This window comes from Zeugodacus cucurbitae, chromosome X (genome assembly GCF_028554725.1).
Source record: "Zeugodacus cucurbitae isolate PBARC_wt_2022May chromosome X, idZeuCucr1.2, whole genome shotgun sequence".
NCBI lineage: Eukaryota > Metazoa > Arthropoda > Insecta > Diptera > Tephritidae > Zeugodacus > Zeugodacus cucurbitae.
In genome coordinates this window covers 2,207,774-2,215,000 of record NC_071672.1, presented here as the reverse complement: position 1 = coordinate 2,215,000, position 7,227 = coordinate 2,207,774, and the positions used below count along the sequence as shown (strand labels likewise).

The 7,227-nt window shown below is 37.6% G+C and overlaps 1 pseudogene; it reads left to right on the top strand.

Moving 5' to 3' along the window:
• Positions 1–14: 14 nt before the first annotated feature.
• Positions 15–183, top strand: LOC128923249 (5.8S ribosomal RNA; annotated as a pseudogene).
• Positions 184–7,227: the final 7,044 nt, after the last annotated feature.

Below are 7,227 nucleotides of genomic sequence, written 5' to 3'. Positions count from 1 at the left end.
AAACAAAAAATTATCACTCTAAGCGGTGGATCACTCGGCTCATGGGTCGATGAAGAACGCAGCTAACTGTGCGTCATCGTGTGAACTTCAGGACACATGAACATCGACATTTTAACGCATATTGCAATCCAATTAATTAATTAATTTTAAAGTGCTGCTTGGACTACATATGGTTGAGGGTTGTAAGACTATGCTAAATTAGTTGCTTATTCTTTTAGTCAATTAAAAGAATTTAAGCACATGGTATATTACTGGATTGTATTTTTCAATCCATAATATTAATAGCATAAAAAGAAAAATAGAAAATATATTCTTGAACACCTCATATTTGAACGAAATTTTATAATAAATAAGAATCTCAGTATTCCCAAAAACAATAAAATTTCAATATTATTTCAAATAATATATACATTTAGAGGAACGTCTAGCATAAAATATTATTTTATTCTAGGATTGCCTTTAAATGTAAAAAAGCAAGAAAATAATATTGTTGTTATAATGAAAAGTAGTACATACGGGATGAAAAGATTGAATATTTATTATTAAGAAAATTATTGGTGTTAAAAAAAATAATTATGTATGTTTCTTTAAAATAGCAAAAAGCTAAAATATAAAATAAATATAAATATTTTTATACAACCTCAACTCATATGGGACTACCCCCTGAATTTAAGCATATTAATGAGGGGAGGAAAAGAAACTAACAAGGATTTTCTTAGTAGCGGCGAGCGAAAAGAAAATAGTTCAGCACTAAGTCACTTTGTCTATAAGGCAAATGTGAGATGCAGTGTATGGAATATCTTAATATCTAGTATGAGAAATTAACGATTTAAGTCCTCCTTAAATGAGGCCATTTACCCATAGAGGGTGCCAGGCCCGTATAACGTTAATGATTACTAGAAAGATATTTCCAAAGAGTCGTGTTGCTTGATAGTGCAGCACTAAGTGGGTGGTAAACTCCTTCTAAAACTAAATATAACCATGAGACCGATAGTAAACAAGTACCGTGAGGGAAAGTTGAAAAGAACTCTGAATAGAGAGTTAAATAGTACGTGAAACTGCTTAGAGGTTAAGCCCGATGAACCTGAATATCCATTATGAAAAATTCATCATTATAACTGTGATATTTATAATATTATAGTAATAGTGTGCATTTTTTTCATATAAGGACATTGTAATCTATTAACATAATAAAATATTTATCAAAAGATCATTGGTGTTAAGTTTATTCAAATTAATTTGCTTTTAGCTTATTAACATAGAATAAATACTGATGATTTGATAAAATGTTGATAGATTTTACATATATAATGCTTAAATTCTTTTGAATTTTACAATAATATTATTATCATTGATTTTAATATTAATTGTATGCATTTATATGATTAACAATGCGAAAGATTCAGGATACCTTCGGGACCCGTCTTGAAACACGGACCAAGGAGTCTAACATATGTGCAAGTCATTGGGTTATATTAAACCTAATGGCGAAATTAACTTAACTTTTATATAATGGGATTAATTTTTAGTGAAATATTTTACTATTAATTCAATCCCGGGGCGTTCCATATAGTTATGTATAATGATAATTTATTGTTATTTATACCTCTAACTGGAGCGTACCTTGAGCATATATGCTGTGACCCGAAAGATGGTGAACTATACTTGATCAGGTTGAAGTCAGGGGAAACCCTGATGGAAGACCGAAACAGTTCTGACGTGCAAATCGATTGTCAGAATTGAGTATAGGGGCGAAAGACCAATCGAACCATCTAGTAGCTGGTTCCCTCCGAAGTTTCCCTCAGGATAGCTGGTGCATTTAAATATTATGTAAAATAATCTTATCTGGTAAAGCGAATGATTAGAGGCCTTAGGGTCGAAACGACCTTAACCTATTCTCAAACTTTAAATGGGTAAGAACCTCACCTTTCTTGATATGAAGGTTGAGGTTATGATATAATGTGCCCAGTGGGCCACTTTTGGTAAGCAGAACTGGCGCTGTGGGATGAACCAAACGTAATGTTACGGTGCCCAAATTAACAACTCATGCAGATACCATGAAAGGCGTTGGTTGCTTAAAACAGCAGGACGGTGGACATGGAAGTCGTAATCCGCTAAGGAGTGTGTAACAACTCACCTTCCGAAGCAACTAGCCCTTAAAATGGATGGCGCTTAAGTTGTATACCTATTCATTACCGCTAAAGTACATGATTTATAATACAATTTCGGTTGGATTATAAATTTTGAAACTTTAGTGAGTAGGAGGGTACAATGGTGTGCTTAGAAGTGTTTGGCGTAAGCCTACATGAAGCCGCCATTTTTACAGATCTTGGTGGTAGTAGCAAATAATCGAATGAGACCTTGGAGGACTGAAGTGGAGAAGGGTTTCGTGTGAACAGTGGTTGATCACGAGTTAGTCGGTCCTAAGTTCAAGGCGAAAGCCGAAAATTTTCAAGTTTTAATGAATTGTTGAGAATATATTATTATGTTTTCTTCATAGTAATTAAACACTTGAATAATTTTGAACGAAAGGGAATACGGTTCCAATTCCGTAACCTGTTGAGTATCCGTTTGTTATTAAAAATGGGCCTTGTGCTCATCCTGGCAACAGGAACGACCATAAAGAAGCCGTCGAGAGGTATCGGAAGAGTTTTCTTTTCTGTTTTATAGTCGTACTACCATGGAAGTCTCTCGAAGAGAGATATGGTAGATGGACTAGAAGAGCATGACATTTACTGTTGTGTCGATATTTTCTCCTCGGACCTTGAAAATTTATGGTGGGGTTACGCAAACTTCTCAACAGGCCGTATCAATATCCGCAGCTGGTCTCCAAGGTGAAGAGTCTCTAGTCGATAGAATAATGTAGGTAAGGGAAGTCGGCAAATTAGATCCGTAACTTCGGGATAAGGATTGGCTCTGAACATTGAGATAGTTGGGCTTGATTGGGAAGCAATACCATGGTTTATGTACTCGTTCTGGGTAAATAGAGAATTTCGGTTCTTGTTCCCCGGATAGTAGTTACGTAGCCAATTGTGGAACTTTCTTGCTAAAATTTTATAAGAATTATATCGCAAGATATATATTCTTATTTAATTATAACGATTATCAATTAACAATCAATTCAGAACTGGCACGGACTTGGGGAATCCGACTGTCTAATTAAAGCAAAGCATTGTGATGGCCCTCACGGGTGTTGACACAATGGGCCTCATGCATAAAACGTGAGCTTGAGCTCGGACTCGATTTTTTGAGTAAAAGGTGCTTGTCGTATGCATAATAAAATTTGATGTGTTTGCTTTTACTCGCTGATTCCGTTTGATCTCATCGTGCTCAGTATGAACGAAGTTAGATGAGCTAGTGCTCATTTTCATATGCATAAAAACAAGCTTTTGCTTTCTTTTGTGAGCTCTTGCTCAAATTTTGTTGAGGCTGCATTATAGTTGACTCGCGTACACTAAAAAGGAATCATGGCTGAATATTTTGTGCCACAAAGAAATATAAAATGTTATCAACAGCGTAAAACAAATTTAACAAGTGAGGATAAAAAATTATATAGGTTTGTATTCTTAATTATTAATTTTTTTTTTATTATATAATTAATAATAAAATGATAAATACATAGGTTTGATGACACTAGCATCTGTTGGTTGGCTTATTATTTTTTTTGAGAAGTCAGAAGAAACACTTAGTGATGCCCTCAGTAACATTGATAACATTTGACTATATTTAATATTTTGTGCAGATCCTGGATTCCAAAATGGTATAACCTCAAAATTGCATAGTAATGATCAAATCCGGATATCTGTCTGTCTGTCCGTCCGTCCGTCCGTCTATCCGTCCGCGCAAACTGTAACTTGAGTAAAAATAGTCACATATCTTCCTGAAATTAGTAGACGTGTTATTTGGCACTATATGAAGATTGATTTCGTCCACAAAATGGCGGAACCCGAAAAGGCATAAAGTGCCATAACTAAGCCATAAAATAAGCTATGAAAGTAAAATTAGGTACAAAGAATCGCGCTGTAAAGGGGCATATTTGGATGTAATTTTTGTACATATCTCGTAAACTACATACAAAAGCTATATCAACCAAACTCTCTAAAACCATATCTTTTAATCGGATCATAACCACGCCCACCTCCCATGCAAAGGTTATGTTGAAAACTACTAAAAATGCTTTAATAGGAAAGGAAAAGTAAGGAAAAACCCCAGAAACCTGAAATTTCGTTATAAAGATGGTACATAAAAGCTGCACTCAAATTGGAATACAAAAGTTCAAATTGGCTCCTCCCACAAACCCATACGACAGAAACTAATCCACCAATTTCAATGAAATTCGGTTCATAATATATTCCAGCCATCCCAATAATATGTTGTGAAAATAGGTTCATAATATATTCCAGCCATCCCAATAATATGTTGTGAAAATAGGCCAAATCGGTTCATAACAACGCCTACTTCCTATAACCAGAACTGTGAAGTCAATCTGAATCGTCGGGTCATAACTTCAGCTAGCTTCCATGTACCTAATATTAAGGTTTCCAACTTTCAATGTACTTTATACCATATATATGACGAATATGTGAGTCAAATTGTATGTTATAGTAATAAAATTAAATGATTAATCGGAATTTAGAGAGTATAAAATGTTCGGTTACACCCGAACTTAATGCTTTCCCCGTTAATTGAATGCCCAATTTTTGCTCAATTTCTTTTACACATGTTTCTAGTGTATGTTTATTTTATTTTTAATGCTTGGTAATTGACCTTTTTCTAGCAAATATTTATTTTGTTTTAGTTTTTCTACTAAAAATTTAGAAATGTCGTAAGTTTCTATTTTATTATTATTATTTGATCCTACTTCTACTTCACTTTCACTTGACGACACGTTTGCACTTCTATAACATTAGATGTTTGATCTCCCTTTGCTCAAGTAATTGCAATTGGTTTGAACTCATTTTTATGCATACGAAATTGAGCAAAAGCTGTTGCTGTTTGATCGAACTCGACTTACGAGCAATTGCTCACATGCCTCAACTCAGCGCTTTTACTCGTTTTTATGCATGAGACCCATTGTGATTTCTGCCCAGTGCTCTGAATGTCAAAGTGAAGAAATTCAAGTAAGCGCAGGTAAACGGCGGGAGTAACTATGACTCTCTAAAGGTAGTCAAATGCCTCGTCATCTAATTAGTGACGCGCATGAATGGATTAACGAGATTCCTACTGTCCCTATCTACTGGATTCGATTGTAGAATTTCAGATAGTTCAGACGTGTTTTCGTTTCTGTGCGTTTTCTGTGTCGTGATTTTTGTGTGAATTGGTATTTTTTGTGTGGGAGCCCTCAGCATTGGATGTAAGTACATTCATTTTGAGTATTTGTGTATTAGTTTGTGATTTGTGGTAGTTTTTTAGCGCATTTGCATACATATTTACGCATTAGTATATTTATATATACGTGTGTGTATATATGTGTGTTTTTCATAAAAAATTTTCATTTTCAATATATGTTCGATTGTATGTGTAGATAAAGTTTGTCAGTACGTGTATACTTTTTCTGTAGTTGGCTTTGTGTATTTTTACATTACTGCAAGTGTTTGAATATATATACAATTGTATGTATATTTTCTCATTTGTTAGTTTGTGTGTGCATATCATAGCTGGCTTTTGAAAATTTTTACATTGCGGCAGGTGTTTATTTATATACGTGTAGTTGAGTGTATTTTTGGAAATTTGAATTTGTTTTTGTGAAAAGAAAATTTGTTTGAGCAAGTGTTTTTTTGTGTGACGTAATTGTTTTTCGTTTGTTGTTTTTTTTTTTTTTTTTTTTTTTTTTGAGCACAGGTGTTTTCGTGCACAGGTGTTTTTGAGCACAGGTGTTTTCGAGCACAGGTGTTTTTGAGCACAGGTGTTTTCGAGCACAGGTGTTTTTGAGCACAGTAGTTTTGTGTGTGTAGGCGCGTGTTAGGTAGTACCTTTTGGGGTTTACGTGGTTTACCCACATTGTTAGCGTGGGTGCTGACTCTCATAGAGTCTCAGTGTTTTCTGTGTTTGTTGTTTTTCTGCTTTTTGGTTTTTCTGCCAGTGAGTGTTGTGTCGAGTGTCTGGTATTGAGTTGCCACTTGTTTCCGGGGGGATTGGGCAGGTTTTGCTCAAAGGGTGCCGGTGTCTGTCCGAGTGTTGAAGGTGCTGATTTTTGTTTAGACTGCGTTCGTAGCTGTTAACCTTTGACCTACAGTGCGATTTGGTTCAGCTCCACATCGGTTGGCTTGGAGCCGTTACGGGGACTTTGTTCTGTCCGGCGGTTTATTGGGTGACCAGTTCCAGACCGTTGGCTGGAGTTGTGGGTTGTGCCCTTGCGATTTCGCAATAATCGACTGCTTAGGTGGTAGCAGCTACTGGACGATTCTATTCTTATAGTTAGTTCCTTCAGTGCGTTCAGTCACACGTGTCTTGAGAGCAGCTGTTCCAAGTCTTGTCTGGTCGAGTGGCTTCTGTGCCAGTGTTTTGCCGGCGGATCAGCCTGCCTGGTGAAAGGCCGGAAGTAGAAATGCTTCCCTCACGGAGGAGAAGGGCTAAGCACCCTGCTGGGAATGAGGGGAAAGAGCTAGCGTTAGCAGTGGAGACCTCGTCGGCTGATGAAGGTACTGGACCTTCGGTTGGGTCCCCACCGCGTAGGAAGGTTAGGATAGGATCGCCATCGTTGGTGATGTTAGGGGATGGGAGTAGTTGTGCTGATATGGGTGACACCGCTGAAGAAGTGGTTGTCCACCCTATTGTTAGCAAGCGTGGAGGTGTAGTAAGGATTAAGGGGAAGAAGCGCATTAAGGGTACTTCTGCAAAAGAGTGTCCTGTTAGCGCTGTTAAGGAGGGTGGAGAAAATGGTGGTGTGGTTGGGGGAGGCGCTATTAGCCATGTTGCTGCCATGAAGGCAGTGACGGCGGAATTAAACGCATTGGTGTTTGGGGTTGAAGACTTTGAGGTCACTACTGCGAAGGGGCTGATGGAGCTTGCCTCGAAGTACGAGGCGCTTCTGATGACGGTAGTAACCGAGAATGCCCATCTTCGCGGTCAGGTTGACGCTCTCAGGGGGGGTTGTGGGGGATCTATTCCCCAATCGAAGAGGTCGGTTGTGGGTTTGGCTCCGGCTGAGTCGGTGCGTGCGCCTCCAGCGCCAGTGTTGGAGGCGATTGCTCCGGCATTGCCGAAGCCGGTTGAGACTTGGTCGGT